This window comes from Panulirus ornatus, chromosome 71 (genome assembly GCF_036320965.1).
Source record: "Panulirus ornatus isolate Po-2019 chromosome 71, ASM3632096v1, whole genome shotgun sequence".
Classification (NCBI taxonomy): Eukaryota; Metazoa; Arthropoda; class Malacostraca; order Decapoda; family Palinuridae; genus Panulirus; species Panulirus ornatus.
In genome coordinates this window covers 1,966,115-1,984,487 of record NC_092294.1, presented here as the reverse complement: position 1 = coordinate 1,984,487, position 18,373 = coordinate 1,966,115, and positions in this window count along the sequence as shown.

Sequence of the window (18,373 nt, the reverse complement as noted above, 5' to 3'; positions counted from 1 at the left end):
AAATGGTTTTCGATACAAGAGTAACATTTTCTTCCTGCAGAACATTAGGGCAAGTCGTGGGGGCTGGAGGGGTTTATGACCTGGGTCAAGCGCCATAAAACTCTGACCATTGTATTTTTGCGGCAAGTTAAAGGTTAGGTAGGCTCAACCTGTGATGGCCGAAGGGTTCTCATGGTCTGCTCTGACTACCACACTCTTGCCGTAATCTACACATCGCTTGCTCTGATTTTCTGATTGATCTTACTGATCTGATTTTCTGATTGATCATGTTCATGAACTTGTTCTCTCTATGAAGCAGCGTTACTGAGACAACATCGAAAGATTAATAAACTGTCACGTTCCATGAACTTCACATTGTACGTCCGTTTGTCAAATGGTCATCCAGTCAAACATGTCAGGTTTTAGAAATGCATTTCATGACACTGCCTCGTTTATTGAGATAATTTGGTGTAACACTTAGCGTTCCTGACCGTGAAGCTTTCGCGAGCTGCCCAGGGTCAAACGCATGGGTTCTAATCCTGGTTGCGGCAGTCAGCCCACAATCAACCCAGCTGTTTATCAACCCCTGTGGATTGGTCGATAGAATTGGTACCTGGCTCAGACTACGGGATATATACCCTAGGGGTGCGTGATGTCTCCATGGCTGTTTAATTTGTTTATGGATGTTGTTATTACTGAGGTGATTGCAAGAGTTTTGGAAAGGGGCAAGCATGCAGTCTGTTGTGGATGAGAGAGCTTGGGAAGTGAGTCAGTTGTTCGCTGATGATACAGCGCTGGTGGCTGATTCATGTGAGAAACTGCAGAAGCTGGTGACTGAGTTTGGTAAAGTGTGTGAAAGAAGAAAGCTGAGAGTAAATGTGAACAAGAGCAAGGTTATTAGGTACAGTAGGGTTGAGGGACAAATCAGTTGGGAGGTAAGTTTGAATAGAGAAAAAGCTGGAGGAAGTAAAGTGTCTTAGATATCTGGGAGTGGATTTGGCAGCGGATGGAAACACGGAAGCGGATGTGAATCATAGGGTGGGGGAGGGAGCGAAAGTTCTGGGAGCGTTGAAGAATGTGTGGAGGTCGAGAATGTTATCTTGGAAAGCAAAAATGGGTATGTTTGAAGGAATAGTGGTTCCAACAATGTTGTATGATTGCGAGGCGTGGGCTATAGAGAGAGTTGTGCGGAGGAGGTTGGATGTGCTGGAAATTCGATGTTTGAGGACAATATGTGGTGTAAGGTGGTTTGATCCAGTAAGTAATGAAAAGGTAAGAGAGATGTGTGGTAATATAAAGAGTGTGGTTGAGAGAGCAGAAGAGGGTGTTTTGAAATGGTTTGGTCACATGGAGAGAATGAGTGAGGAAAGATTGACAAAGAGGATACATGTGTCAGACGTGGAGGGAACGAGGAGTGGGAGACCAAATTGGAGGTGGAAAGATTTTGAGTGATCGGGGCCAGAACATGCAAGAAGGTGAAAGGCGTGCAAGGAATAGAGTGAACTGGAGCGATGTGGTATACCGGGGTCGACTTGCTGTCAATGGATTGAAGCAGGGCATGTGAAGCGTCTGGGGTAAACCATGGAAAGTTTTTTTGGGACTGGATGTGGAAAGGGAGTTGTGGTTTCGGTGCATTATACATGTCAGCTAGAAACTGAGTGTGAACGAATGTGGCCTTTGTTGTCTTTATCCTAGCGCTACCTTGCGCACATGCTGAGGGAGGGGGCTGTTATTTTATGTGTGGCGGGGTGGCGACGGAAATGAATAAGCGCAGACAGTATGAATCTTGTACATGTGTATATATATATATGTACGTGTGTATATATATGTATACGTTGAGATGTATAGGTATGTATATGAGCGTATGTGGACATGTATGTATATACATGTGTATGTGGGTGAGTTGGGCCAATCTTTCGTCTGTTTCCTCGCGCTACCTCGCTAACGCGGTAGACAGCGCCAAAGTATAATGAATGAATAATATATATATTATATCTATTTTGTATTCTTTGTCGCTGTCCCTCTAGCTGTCATGTATAATGCACCGATACCACAACTCCCTTTCCACATCCAGGCCCCACAAAGCTTTCCATGGTTTATCCCAGACGCTTCACATACCATGGTTCAATCCATTGACAGCACATCGACCCCAGTATACCACATCGTTCCAATTCACTCTATTCCTTGCACGCCTTTCACCCTCCTGCATGTTCAGGCCCCGATCACTCAAAATCTTTTTCACTCCATCTTTCCACCTCCAATTTGGTTTCGACCTCCAATTAGGTTCCTTCCACCTCTGACATATATATCCTCTTTGTCAATCTTTTCTCACTCATTCTCTCCATGAGAACAAACCATTTCAAAACACCCTCTTCTGCTCTCTCAACCACACTCTTTTTATTACCACACATCTCTCTTATCCTTTCATTACTCACTCGATCAAACCACCTCATACCACATATTCCTCAAACATCTCATTTCCAGCACATCCACCCTCCTCCGCACAACTGTATCTATAGCCCACGCCTTGCAACCATATAACATTGTTGGAACAACTATTCCTTCAAACATACTCATTTTTGCTTTCTAAGATAGTGTTCTCGACTTCCACACATTTTTCAGTGCTCCCAGAACTTTCGCCCCTTCCCCCACCCTATGATTCACTTCCGCTTCCATAGTTCCATCCACTGCCAAATCCACTCCCAGATACCTAAAACACGTCACTTCCTCCAGTAATTCTCCATCAGACTTACCTCTCAATTGACTTGTCCCTAAACCCTACTGTACCTAATAACCTTGCTCTTATTCACATTTACACACTGCTTTCGTCTTTCACTCACTTTACCAAACTCATTCACCAGCGTCTGCAGTTTCTCACCAGAATCAGCCACCAGCGCTGTATCATCAGCGAACAACAACTGACTCATTTCCCAAGCTCTCTCATCCAAAACAGACTGCATACTTGCCCCTCTTTCCAAGACTCTTGGATTCACCTCCCTAACAACCCTATCCATAAACAAATTAAACAACCATGGAGACATCACACACCCCTGCCGCAAACCAACATTCACTGAGAACCAATCACTTTCCTCTCTTCTTGCACGTACACATGCCTTACATCCTCGATAAAAACATATCACTGCTTCTAACAACTTACCTACCACACCATATATTCTTAATACCTTCCACAGAGCATCTCTGTCAACTCGATCATATGCCTTCTCCAGATCAATAAATGCTACATACAAATCCACTTGCTTTTCTAAGTATATCTCACATACATTTTTCAAAGCAATCACCTGATCCATACATCCTCTACCACTTCTGAAACCACACTGCTCTTCCCCAATCTGATGCTCTGTATACCCCTTCACCCTCTCAATTAATACCCTCCCATATAATTTCCTAGGAATACTCAACAAACTTATACCTCTGTAATTTGAGCACTCACTTTTATCCCCTTTGCCTTTGTACATTGGCACTATGCAAGCATTCCGCAAGTCCTCAGGCACCTCACCATGAGTCATACATACATTAAATAACCTTACCAACCAGTCAACAATACAGTCATCCCCTTTTTTAATAAATTCCACTTATATACTATCCAAGCCCACTGCCTTGGCGGCTCGTCTCTGTTTAACAAATCATTATCCCTAATCCTCTCACTTTGCACACCACCTCGACCAAAACACCCTATATCTGCTACTTTATCACCAAACACATTCAACAAACCTTCAAAATACTCACTCCATCTCCTTCTCACATCACCACTACTTGTTATCACCTTCCCCTTAGCTCCCTTCACTGATGTTCCCATTTGTTCCCTTGTCTTACGCACTTTATTTACCTCCATCCAAAACATCTTTTTATTCTCCCCAAAATTCAATGATACTCTCTCAACCCAACTCTCATTTGCCCTCTTTTTCACCTCTTGCACCTTTCTCTTGACATCCTGCCTCTTTCTTTTATACATCTCCCAGTCATTTGCATTATTTCCCTGCAAAAACCGTCCAAATGCCTCTCTCTTCTCTTTCACTAATAATCTTACTTCTTCATCCCATCACTCACTACCCTTTCTAATCTGCCCACCTACCACGCTTCTCATACCACAAGCATCTTTGCACAAGCCATCACTGCTTCCCTAAATACATCCCATTCCTCACCCACTCCCCTTATCTCCATATATATGGAGAAGGCATATGATAGAGTTGATGGAGATGCTCTGTGGAAGGTATTAAGAATAAATGATGTGGGAGGCAAGTTGTTGGAGGCAGTGAAAAGTTTTCATCGAGGATGTAAGGCATGTGTACGTGTAGGAAGAGAGGAAAGTGATTGGTTCTCAGAGAATGTTGGTTTAGGGCAGGGGTGCGTGATGTCTCCAATGTTGTTTAATTTGTTTATGGATGGGGTTGTAAGGGAGGTGAAGGCAAGAGTTTTAGAAAGAAGGGCGAGTATGCAGTCTGTTGTGGATGAGAGAGCTTGAGAAGTGAGTCAGTTGTTGTTCGCTGATGATACATCGCTGGTGGCTGATTCGGATGAGAAACTGCAGAAGCTGGTGACTACGTTTGGTAAAGTGTGTGAGAGAAGAAATCTGAGAGTGAATGCGAATAAGAGCAAGGTTATTAGGTACAATAGGGTTGAGGGACAAGTCAATTGGGAGGTAAGTTTGAATAGGAAAAAACTGGAGAAAGTGAAGAGTTTTAGATATCTGGGAGCGGATTTTGCAGCGGATGGAACCATGGAAGCGAAAGTGAGTCATAGGTTGGGGGAGGGGGCAAAAGTTCTGGGAGCTTTGAAAAAATGTGTGAAAGGCGAGAACGTTATCTCGGAAAGCAAAAATGAGTATGTTTGAAGGAATAGTTGTTCCAACCATGTTATATGGTTGCGAGGCATGGGCTATAGAGTTGTGCGGAGGAGGGTGGATGTGCTGGGAATGAGATGTTTGAGGACAATATGTGGTGTGAGGTGGTTTGATCGAGAAAGTAATGTAAGGGTAAGAGAGATGTGTGGTAATAAAAAGATTGTGGTTGAGAGAGCAGAAGAGGGTGTTTTGAAATGGCTTGGTCCCATGTTGAGAAAGAGAGCAAAGATTGACCAAGAGGATATATGTGTCAGAAGTGGAGGGAACGAGGAGAAGTAGGAGACCAAATTGGAGGTGGAAAGATGGAATGAAAAAGATTTTGAGTGATCGGGGCCAGAACATGCAGGAGGGTGAAAGGCGTGCAAGGAATAGAGTGAATTGGAACGATGTGATATACCGGGGTCGACGTGCTGTCAATGGATTGAACCAGGGCATGTGAAGCGTCTGGGGTAAACCATGGAAAGTTGTGTGGGGCCTGGATGTGGAAAGGGAGCTGTGGTTTTGGTGTATTATTACATGACAGCTAAAGACTGAGTGTGAACGAATGGGGCCTTTGTTGTCTTTTCCTAGCACTACCTCGCACACATTAGGGGGGAAGGGGTTGTTATTTCATGTGTGGCGAGGTGGCGATGGGAATGACTAAAGGCAGACAGTATGCACTATGTCCTTGTGTATATATATATATATATATATATATATATATATATATATATATATATATATATATATATATATATTTTTTTTTTTTTTTTTTTTATACTTTGTCGCTGTCTCCCGCGTTTGCGAGGTAGCGCAAGGAAACAGACGAAAGAAATGGCCCCACCCCCCCCCCCCATACACATGTACATACACACGTCCACACACGCAAATATACATACCTACACAGCTTTCCATGGTTTACCCCAGACGCTTCACATGCCTTGCTTCAATCCACTGACAGCACGTCAACCCCTGTATACCACATGACTCCAATTCACTCTATTTCTTGCCCTCCTTTCACCCTCCTGCATGTTCAGGCCCCGATCACACAAAATCTTTTTCACTCCATCTTTCCACCTCGAATTTGGTCTCCCTCTTCTCCTCGTTCCCTCCACCTCCGACACATATATCCTCTTGGTCAATCTCTCCTCACTCATTCTCTCCATGTGCCCAAACCATTTCAAAACACCCTCTTCTGCTCTCTCAACCACGCTCTTTTTATTTCCACACATCTCTCTTACCCTTACGTTACTTACTCGATCAAACCACCTCACACCACACATTGTCCTCAAACATCTCATTTCCAGCACATCCATCCTCCTGCGCACATCTCTATCCATAGCCCACGCCTCGCAACCATACAACATTGTTGGAACCACTATTCCCTCAAACATACCCATTTTTGCTTTCCGAGATAATGTTCTCGACTTCCACACATTTTTCAAGGCTCCCAAAATTTTCGCCCCCTCCCCCACCCTATGATCCACTTCCGCTTCCATGGTTCCATCCGCTGACAGATCCACTCCCAGATATCTAAAACACTTCACTTCCTCCAGTTTTTCTCCATTCAAACTCACCTCCCAATTGACTTGACCCTCACCCCTACTGTACCTAATAACCTTGCTCTTATTCACATTTACTCTCAACTTTCTTCTTCCACACACTTTACCAAACTCAGTCACCAGCTTCTGCAGTTTCTCACATGAATCAGCCACCAGCGCTGTATCATCAGCGAACAACAACTGACTCACTTCCCAAGCTCTCTCATCCCCAACAGACTTCATACTTGCCCCTCTTTCCAGGACTCTTGCATTTACCTCCCTTACAACCCCATCCATAAACAAATTAAACAACCATGGAGACATCACACATCCCTGCCGCAAACCTACATTCACTGAGAACCAATCACTATATATATATATATATATATATATATATATATATATATATATATATATATATATATATATATATATATGTATATATATATATATATATATATATATATATATATATATATATATATATATATATATTTTTTTTTTTTTTTTCTTTTTTTTATTATACTTTGTCGCTGTCTCCCGCGTTTGCGAGGTAGCGCAAGGAAACAGACGAAAGAAATGGCCCCCCCCCCCCAACACATGTATATACATACGTCCACACACGCAAATATACATACCTACACAGCTTTCCATGGTTTACCCCAGACGCTTCACATGCCCCGATTCAATCCACTGACAGCACGTCAACCCCGGTATACCACATCGCTCCAATTCACTCTATTCCTTGCCCTCCTTTCACCCTCCTGCATGTTCAGGCCCCGATCACACAAAATCCTTTTCACTCCATCCTTCCACCTCCAATTTGGTCTCCCTCTTCTCCTTGTTCCCTCCACCTCCGACACATATATCTTCTTGGTCAATCTCTCCTCACTCATCCTCTCCATGTGCCCAAACCACTTCAAAACACCCTCTTCTGCTCTCTCAACCACGTTCTTTTTATTACCACACATCTCTCTTACCCTTACGTTACTCACTCGATCAAACCACCTCACACCACACATTGTCCTCAAACATCTCATTTCCAGCACATCCATCCTCCTGCGCACAACTCTATCCATAGCCCACGCCTCGCAACCATACAACATACAACATATATATATATATATATATATATATATATATATATATATATATATATATATATATATATATATATATATATATATATATTTATTTATATATATAAATATATATATATATATATATATATAGATATATATATATATATATATATATATATATATATATATATATATATATATATATGATAGAGTTGATAGAGATGCTCTGTGGAAGGTATTAAGAATATATGGTGTGGGAGGACAGTTGTGAGAAGCAGTGAAAAGTTTTTATCGAGGATGTAAGGCATGTGTACGTGTAGGAAGAGAGGAAAGTGATTGGTTCTCAGTGAATGTAGGTTTGCGGCAGGGGTGTGTGATGTCTCCATGGTTGTTTAATTTGTTTATGGATGGGGTTGTTAGGGAGGTAAATGCAAGAGTTTTGGAAAGAGGGGCAAGTATGAAGTCTGTTGGGGATGAGAGAGCTTGGGAAGTGAGTCAGTTGTTGTTCGCTGATGATACAGCGCTGGTGGCTGATTCATGTGAGAAACTGCAGAAGCTGGTGACTGAGTTTGGTAAAGTGTGTGGAAGAAGAAAGTTAAGAGTAAATGTGAATAAGAGCAAGGTTATTAGGTACAGTAGGGTTGAGGGTCAAGTCAATTGGGAGGTGAGTTTGAATGGAGAAAAACTGGAGGAAGTGAAGTGTTTTAGATATCTGGGAGTGGATCTGTCAGCGGATGGAACCATGGAAGCGGAAGTGGATCATAGGGTGGGGGAGGGGGCGAAAATTCTGGGGGCCTTGAAGAATGTGTGGAAGTCGAGAACATTATCTCGGAAAGCAAAAATGGGTATGTTTGAAGGAATAGTGGTTCCAACAATGTTGTATGGTTGCGAGGCGTGGGCTATGGATAGAGTTGTGCGCAGGAGGATGGATGTGCTGGAAATGAGATGTTTGAGGACAATGTGTGGTGTGAGGTGGTTTGATCGAGTGAGTAACGTAAGGGTAAGAGAGATGTGTGGAAATAAATAGAGCGTGGTTGAGAGAGCAGAAGAGGGTGTTTTGAAGTGGTTTGGGCACATGGAGAGAATGAGTGAGGAAAGATTGACCAAGAGGATATATGTGTCGGAGGTGGAGGGAACGAGGAGAAGAGGGAGACCAAATTGGAGGTGGAAAGATGGAGTGAAAAAGATTTTGTGTGATCGGGGCCTGAACATGCAGGAGGGTGAAAGGAGGGCAAGGAATAGAGTGAATTGGAGCGATGTGGTATACCGGGGTTGACGTGCTGTCAGTGGATTGAATCAAGGCATGTGAAGCGTCTGGGGTAAACCATGGAAAGCTGTGTAGGTATGTATATTTGCGTGTGTGGACGTATGTATATACATGTGTATGGGGGGGGGGGCATTTCTTTCGTCTGTTTCCTTGCGCTACCTCGCAAGCGTTAATAGGATGGTCTTGATTAGGGCCTCAGTTGCCAGTGGTGTCTCAGCTAAATAATAAAAAAACATTCCTAAACAGGCTACGAAAAAATATCAATGGAGAGAAATGATAATATTACGTTCCATTATTCGTAGTCACAATCAGTCTTCTTAACCTAAGCGAAAATATTACCAAATATTCTGAGGTCTAATATTCTGTCAGTCTTTCTTCCTGGAAGAATACATTTCTCTGGAAAACTTCACCGACGGTCGAACCTCCGTGTGTCCAGGTACGTCACGTGACGATCCTCTCCACACGTGTCCCACCCACATCGATGTAGTATCTCTCACTCCCACTGTCTCTCCCAGTTCCAGCCCTGCCGTCAGCACCACCTCCATCCACTCTCACTCCGTCAGCCATCCACATCATAATGCAGAACCACGTAACACCGCCGAAGACGTGTTGGCATCTCATCGTCGTAGCTGGTATGTATTTGAACTCCCCTCCGAAGATGTCCTCTGAGATGATGCTGTCAACATCCCGACCTCTTCCGTGCAGACAATCCTTCTCTGTGTCTTTGCAGTACGTCAGGATGTTGTGATAGGTGAAGTTCCTTCGTATGTACGAAGTTTAGACACAGAAAGTGTGTCCGGGTCACCAGTCCTCTGTGCTGCGTCTTGCTGGTCGTTAGATAAGCTGTATCCAGGATGTTTATGTCACAGCCGCCAGGATATGTTAGCTGAGACGGCACGGGCAGCTGAAGGCCTAATTAAGATTATACTATGTATCAACCAACCCCAAGGGGTGGATGAACAGCTGGGTTGATTGTGGACCGACTGCCGTAACCATGATTCGAACTTATGCTCTTGACCCTGGGCGGCCCGTGAATACGTCACGGTCAGGAACGCTAACCACCACACCACGGGAGTCCATACACAGATTATACTCGATGTTAGTGATCCTCAGTTTCGTCTCTTCCACTTTCGTCATCATGAGAAATTGCCTCACACACATCATAACCCACAGTAAGCTACCAGATGTTGTATTCAAGCACTACTGTCTCGTTGAAGGTTGTAAATTTCAAAATAAGGTAAGCTATGATCACTACGTCACTCAGTTGGAGCTCCGCAACCTAGCTTTAAAACGTAATCCCCAAAATACACATACAACGGCAATGTATGATATATACCTCACTAGCCTGGAACTCTGTGAAAACCTGAAAATACTGAAACGTTACCCTGGCCCTCACTAGACCACAGATAACAGAAGCCATGACCATACTAGACCACAGATAACAGAAGCCATGTTCTATAACCCTTACAAACCAACAAATAACAGAAGGCACGAACAAAGTACGGGACGGGTTACAACCCTAAAACAATGTTCAAACACACCACATGTAGCCTCACTTGTAACCTCACTCCTTAGCTTCACGTAACTTTTTAAAGTACAGAGAACAAAGGGAGGCTCGCCAATCAGCTAAGCTACCAAACCCCACACCACCACGCACCACTACACCATCCTCAAGGAAACATGAGTCATTATTCAAGATTTTCCCTGTGTTCTCGAACCCAAGTATAACACTGCAAAATGTGAACTGTTCTTGTTCCTGTTCTATTTATTTTCATTTGCGTTATATCATTATAGTGTCATCTGAATCAAGAAGGAGAGTGTTAGTGTGTCCGTAATGTCTCACCAGCAGTAAAAGAAACATTAGGACAATTATGAGGTAAAGAACTAAAGACATAACTAGAGTGAAAATCCATTAGTTATTTATATATATATATATATATATATGCACCTGGGCATGAGAAGAAAGATCATGAGAGGCAAGTGTTTTGGGAGCAGCTAAATGAGTGTGTTAGCGGTTTTGATGCACGAGACCGGGTTATAGTGATGGGTGATTTGAATGCAAAGGTGAGTAATGTGGCAGTTGAGGGAATAATTGGTATGCATGGGGTGTTCAGTGTTGTAAATGGAAATGGTGAAGAGCTTGTAGATTTATGTGCTGAAAAAGGACTGATGATTGGGAATACCTGGTTTAAAAAGCGAGATATACATAAGTATACTTATGTAAGTAGGAGAGATGGCCAGAGAGCGTTATTGGATTACGTGTTAATTGACAGGCGTGCGAAAGAGAGACTTTTGGATGTTAATGTGCTGAGAGGTGAAACTGGAGGGATGTCTGATCATTATCTTGTGGAGGCTAAGGTGAAGATTAGTATGGGTTTTCAGAAAAGAGGAGTGAATGTTGGGGTGAAGAAGGTGGTGAGAGTAAGTGAGCTTGGGAAGGAGACCTGTGTGGGGAAGTACCAGGAGAGACTGTGTACAGAATGGAAAAAGGTGAGAACAATGGAAGTAAGGGGAGTCGGGGAGGAATGGGATGTATTTAGGGAATCAGTGATGGATTGCGCAAAAGATGCTTGTGGCATGAGAAGAGTGGGAGGTGGGCTGTTTAGAAAGGGTAGTGAGTGGTGGGATGAAGAAGTAAGAGTATTAGTGAAAGAGAAGAGAGAGGCATTTGGACGATTTTTGCAGGGAAAAAATGCAATTGAGTGGGAGAAGTATAAAAGAAAGAGACAGGAGGTCAAGAGAAAGGTGCAAGAGGTGAAAAAAAGGGCAAATGAGAGTTGGGGTGAGAGACTATCAGTAAATTTTAGGGAGAATAAAAAGATGTTCTGGAAGGAGGTAAATAGGGTGCGTAAGACAAGGGAGCAAATGGGAACTTCAGTGAAGGGCGTAAATGGGGAGGTGATAACAAGTAGCGGTGATGTGAGAAGGAGATGGAATGAGTATTTTGAAGGTTTGTTGAATGTGTCTGATGACAGAGTGGCAGATATAGGGTGTTTTGGTCGAGGTGGTGTGCAAAGTGAGAGGGTTAGGGAAAATGATTTGATAAACAGAGAAGAGGTAGTAAAAGCTTTGCGGAAGATGAAAGCCGGCAAGGCAGCAGGTTTGGATGGTATTGCAGTGGAATTTATTAAGAAAGGGGGTGACTGTATTGTTGACTGGTTGGTAAGGTTATTTAATGTATGTATGACTCATGGTGAGGTGCCTGAGGATTGGCGGAATGCGTGCATAGTGCCATTGTACAAAGGCAAAGGGGATAAGAGTGAGTGCTCAAATTACAGAGGTATAAGTTTGTTGAGTATTCCTGGTAAATTATATGGGAGGGTATTGATTGAGAGGGTGAAGGCATGTACAGAGCATCAGATTGGGGAAGAGCAGTGCGGTTTCAGAAGTGGTAGAGGATGTGTGGATCAGGTGTTTGCTTTGAAGAATGTATGTGAGAAATACTTAGAAAAGCAAATGGATTTGTATGTAGCATTTATGGATCTGGAGAAGGCATATGATAGAGTTGATAGAGATGCTCTGTGGAAGGTATTAAGAATATATGGTGTGGGAGGCAAGTTGTTAGAAGCAGTGAAAAGTTTTTATCGAGGATGTAAGGCATGTGTACGTGTAGGAAGAGAGGAAAGTGATTGGTTCTCAGTGAATGTAGGTTTGCGGCAGGGGTGTGTGATGTCTCCATGGTTGTTTAATTTGTTTATGGATGGGGTTGTAAAGGAGGTGAATGCAAGAGTCCTGGAAAGAGGGGCAAGTATGAAGTCTGTTGGGGATGAGAGAGCTTGGGAAGTGAGTCAATTGTTGTTCGCTGATGATACAGCGCTGGTGGCTGATTCATGTGAGAAACTGCAGAAGCTGGTGACTGAGTTTGGTAAAGTGTGTGGAAGAAGAAAGTTGAGAGTAAATGTGAATAAGAGCAAGGTTATTAGGTACAGTAGGGGTGAGGGTCAAGTCAATTGGGAGGTGAGTTTGAATGGAGAAAAACTGGAGGAAGTGAAGTGTTTTAGATATCTGGGAGTGGATCTGTCAGCGGATGGAACCATGGAAGCGGAAGTGGATCATAGGGTGGGGGAGGGGGCGAAAATTTTGGGAGCCTTGAAAAATGTGTGGAAGTCGAGAACATTATCTCGGAAAGCAAAAATGGGTATGTTTGAGGGAATAGTGGTTCCAACAATGCTGTATGGTTGCGAGGCGTGGGCTATGGATAGAGATGTGCGCAGGAGGATGGATGTGCTGGAAATGAGATGTTTGAGGACAATGTGTGGTGTGAGGTGGTTTGATCGAGTAAGTAACGTAAGGGTAAGAGAGATGTGTGGAAATAAAAAGAGCGTGGTCGAGAGAGCAGAAGAGGGTGTTTTGAAATGGTTTGGGCACATGGAGAGAATGAGTGAGGAGAGATTGACCAAGAGGATATATGTGTCGGAGGTGGAGGGAACGAGGAGAAGAGGGAGACCAAATTGGAGGTGGAAAGATGGAGTGAAAAAGATTTTGTGTGATCGGGGCCTGAACATGCAGGAGGGTGAAAGGAGGGCAAGAAATAGAGTGAATTGGAGTCATGTGGTATACAGGGGTTGACGTGCTGTCAGTGGATTGAAGCAAGGCATGTGAAGCGTCTGGGGTAAACCATGGAAAGCTGTGTAGGTATGTATATTTGCGTGTCTGGACGTGTGTATGTACATGTGTATGGGGGGGGGGGGGTTGGGCCATTTCTTTCGTCTGTTTCCTTGCGCTACCTCGCAAACGCGGGAGACAGCGACAAAGTATAAAAAAAAAAAAAAAAAAAAATATATATATATATATATATATATATATATATATATATATATATATATATATATATATATATACGTTGGAGGCTTCAGTCACGGAAAAAAGTCCACATCAAGGCCAGGCCTTAATTGAAATATAGAGAGGATTATAAAAGTGAAAAAAGAAGAGGCTAGGGAAAGTATATACGAATTTTGGAATTTTGGGGTAGGGAAAAAAGAATTCTACCTACGTATTCCCTGCGTGTCTTAGATAGCTGTCAAAAGGAGCTGGAGCTGGGGGCTGAAAACCCTCCTCTTCATATATTTCATTTCCTAAAGGACGGAGCAGAAGAAGGAGCGAAGCAGGTAGAACTCCTTCTCAAAAGCTAAGTGTGTGTGTGTGTGTGTGTGTGTGTGTGTGTGTGATGGGGGGGGGGGGGTGTTCTAAATGTGTAAATGTAACAAATATGAGAAAAAAGGAGAGATAGGTAGTATGCTTGAGGAAAGAAACCTGGATGTTGTGGCTCTGAGTGAAACGAAGCTCAACGGTGAAGGAGAAGAAGGGTTTGGAAAAGTCTTAGGAGTAAAGCCAGGAGTTTATGTGAGGACAAGAGCTAAGGAAGGAGTAGCACTGCTCCTGGAGCAGGAGTTGTGAAAGTGTATGAGAGTGAAAGGAAGTGAATTCTAGACTGATGTGGGTTAAACTGAAGGTGGATGGCGAGAGATGGGTGATTATTAATGCTTATGCACTCACCCTTAAGATGAGAAATCATGAGAGACAAGTGTTTTGGGAGCAGCTGTGTGAGTATGTCAGCAGTTCTGATATAACAGACTAGGTGTTAGTAATGCGAAGGTGAGTGACGAATGCGAAGGTAAGTGATGTGGGAGTTAAGGGAAAAATTGGTGCGCATGGGATACTCAGTGCTATGAATGAAAATGGTGAACAACTTATGGAGTTGTGTGCTGAAAAAGAACTGGTTTAAAAAGTTTACAAAGTAGGACATACACAAGTATACTTATGAAAGTAGGAGAGATGGTCAGTGGGCATTATTGGATCACATATCAAATGATACGCGTGTAAAAGAAAGACGTTTGGATGTAAATGTGCTGAGAGGGGCAGCTGGTGGGATGTTTGATCACCATCTTGTGGAGGGAAAGGTAAAGATTTGTAGAGGTTTTAGGATAAGAAGGAACAATATCGATGAGAAGAGAGTAATGAAAGTAAGGGATCTTGGAAAATAGACGTGTGTGAAGACATACCAAGAGAAACTGAGAGTAGAATGCAAAAAGTGAGAGTAAATGAAGCAAGGGAAGTGGTTGAGGAATGGGAAGTATTTAGGGTAGCAGTGTTGATATGTACGAGAGATGAATGTGGCATGCGAAAGGTGATTTGAGGTTTCTTTTGAAGACCACATCAGACATCAAACCGGTAGCTTTCAAAAAGTATCGTGTCAGATAATGATGCACACCTGATATATTTTATATAACCCTGAAAATAGTAGTAGATACACGAGATGGAAACTAAACTCTGTTGCCTGCCACTAAAACAGGGTTAGTGCTTCAGAAATCATCATAATGAATTAACTTCGGTCACCAGAACAGCGAAGTACAGGTATTATCAAAACAACCTGAGGACACTTGGAAGGTAACCGAGAATACTTTTATCAAAACAAGGGGCTCTATAACCTCACATTGTGTGCTCTTTCATAATAACAATTGTGTGGCCTTACTGAAATTCCTAGTTCATAAGATACTCAGTGTGTGAGTATGCAATCACTGCTCGCATCTTAGATTTTCAAAACTCACTAAATATTTCAAAGATGATATGCTCAAGCCGCGCCCGTTTTCTCTTTCCTTCCATCATTTACCAAGAAGGAAGTGAACAGCATCATCAGATCTCTACATGCGACCTGTGCAGGGCATTGCTATATTCCTGAATTGCTGATTGCCTTACTGTAAAGGGCGGTAGATGTGGTAGTCCCCCCCTAAACCCACCTCTGTGATGGTCCCATAAATGTGGTATATTTGCAATGTATGAAGCTGTGCGTGGATAACGTGGTTCACGGAACTTGCTGACAGTGATGGAGAAAGAGACGTGTCTTGTGGCACAGCAGATATTATTCAAAGTAAACAAAGAGAGGAATATGAGCGAGGAAGACGCTACAAAGGAGAGAATAAGAACAATGTTGTCGCTCTTAATGAAAGGGATGTGGGTTAGTGTGTATGAAGGTATGAAAACGTGATCAGTTGCCTGATGGCTGAACAACGACAATAGATTTTCTTTTGTTTAAAGGAAAGTAAAAAGTAATTGCACGGATTTTAGAGGAATGTCTCCTGAACACAGTATGCCAGGTGTGTGTACGGCATGACAGTGTCTGGTAACATAAAAAGGATTTGTGAGGTTCTTGTTGTTAAGAACATGGAGAGTTTTGATATGTTCATACTAGTTTTGCATTTTTAAAATTTGCAATGAAATTTCTAGGGAGAATGAAGAAAGTTTACGCAGCCTTTACGTATCTAAAAGAGATAGATATTGATAAGTGAAATGGAAAGCTGCGTGGGAGGTTGTGACCCTACATCGTCTACATCGAAGACTTCTGAAAGCTGTTCGGAACTGTTATAATGGCAGGAGTGCATGTGTAAGTCGTGCTATGAATAGTTGGGATTGGACGAGAGAGCTCGTCACGGCTGTGTATTGTTACCATCGTTGCCTTATAACTTTACGTGTGGGTCATTACATGAGCCGAGAGAGAGATGAAGTGACTGTGGTGTGACATTTGGGTCATTACATGAGCCGAGAGAGAGATGAAGTGACTGTGGTGTGACATTTGGGTCATTACATGAGCCGAGAGAGAGATGAAGTGACTGTGGTGTGACATTTGGGTCATTACATGAGCCGAGAGAGAGATGAAGTGACTGTGGTGTGACATTTATGTCCATGAAGAAATAGAATGAAAGTTGTCGCAGTTGTTGTATGTAGATTATACTGTTTTGTCAACTGATCAGCGAAACAGCCCCAGTGGTTAGGGTTACTGACTGTGAGACTGTACGAGCCACCTCCAGGTTGGTCCCACATAGGTTCGAATCCTTGGTGTGGCATCGGTCCACAGTCAACACAGGTGTTCACTCATACCTCGGCACTCGCCTCTAAATGTGTACCTGGCTTAGGCTTATGTGTGTGTGTGTGTGTGTGTGTGTGTGTGTGTGTGTGTGTGTGTGTGTGTGTAAAGACATGACACATATACACAAGGTTAAGAGGCGGGGCAACACAAGTGTAAAACTCTCTCCCTGTAACACAAAAATAACAAATAGTAATCACCTAATTGTGGGTCGTTTTAGTAACATATACAGATGGACTGTGATAAGAATTTGAATAAATGTAAGACTGTAATCTTTACAAGTGACGGTGGATGGCAGTGTAGTGTCAGTATCTGCGGTGAGGAAGTACAGGTTGTGGATGGGTTTAGGTACATGGAAGTAAGTTCAGTAAGGGTGGCAGTGGGAGAGTTGAAGCCGAAAGCAGAATCATGTACGAGAGAAGCATGGGAGGTGGACTGAAAGCTCTGAAGTATGAAGTATGCAAGAAGATTGTATGAAATAGTAATTGTCTTAGTTCTGATGAATGGATGTAGCAAGCAAGTCTGTACGAGTCAGAATAGGTAAAATATGAGAGCAGTAGGGATGAATAACTTACGTAAGATAGATCGAATTAGGAAAAAAAAGATAGAAGAGAAAGATAAGATTTAAAAAGAGTACGTGATGAAATGATGGGAAAATCACACGGATGAAGCTTTTTAGAATAGTATGGCCATATAAAACTTGAGGTAGATAGTAGCAGGGTGAAGTAGATGTACAGTAGTACAGTAGATGGGTCAAGAACATGTATAGTAGTACAGTAGATGGGTCAAGAACATGTGCAGTAGTACAGCAGATGGGTCAAGAACATGTACAGTAGTACAGCAGATGGGTCAAGAACATGTACAGCAGTACAGTAGATGGTGCATGGAAGAAAGATATAGACTGAGGAAATAAGAGTTGAGAAGCGCTGGGGATATTATATATGTTTGATAGGATCATTAGGACGGACCTGGTATGGTGGAAGCATTCTGTGTGTAAGGAGGTGGTATGGAAGACGTTTCTGTCACTTGACAAACCAACTTTGTCCCAATGGAGTAGTTAAGAAGAGCTTAGGGAATAATTCAAATCCATGTTTCACTTTAACACACACACGGGGTATGAGCTGAGGAGGTATGAGAGCGATATCAGAGGCTGTATGTGCCTGATCCAACATAGAGAGATTTAAAATGGCGTCAATTATGATGAATATGTGAAAAATATTCGTTCTTGAAATTGACTTTTGTCCTCTATTCACTTTCCATTTTAGCAGAATGCTCAAGAGATTAGCATGTTGGTTAATCATGCACGATCATGAAGTCTGTCATGTCTCTGCCTGACTCAAGTATGGTTATAGGGAAGTTATGGAGTGATCGTGAACAACAACATATGATCATTAATGTCACAACACCGTCATGTCTTGGTGGACGACCCTTCCACCTGCTCACTGTGTCGGTGTGTGTGTGTGTGTGTGTGTGTGCCAGGGTGTGTGTGTGTGTGTGTGTGTGTGTGTGCGCGCGCTTCACGCAGGCATATGCCAGGGACGTATACAGTGAGAGTGTGTGTATGTGGTCTTGACCCATCATTGTTGACACGTGTATAAGGTGGTAAACAATCCTCGGCTGCTGGATATACGTAGCTTGACGCTGACGACCTTAACGACCCTGGTAGTTGGTAGAGCTATAGCCCAAACAACCTAACCACCAGACAGCCAAACATGCCTATATGTTCAGTACAATACGTTCTGAGGTAAACATAAGTTTCTTTCGATACAATGAACCGAAAAACTTTATCTAGACCTTTCAAGA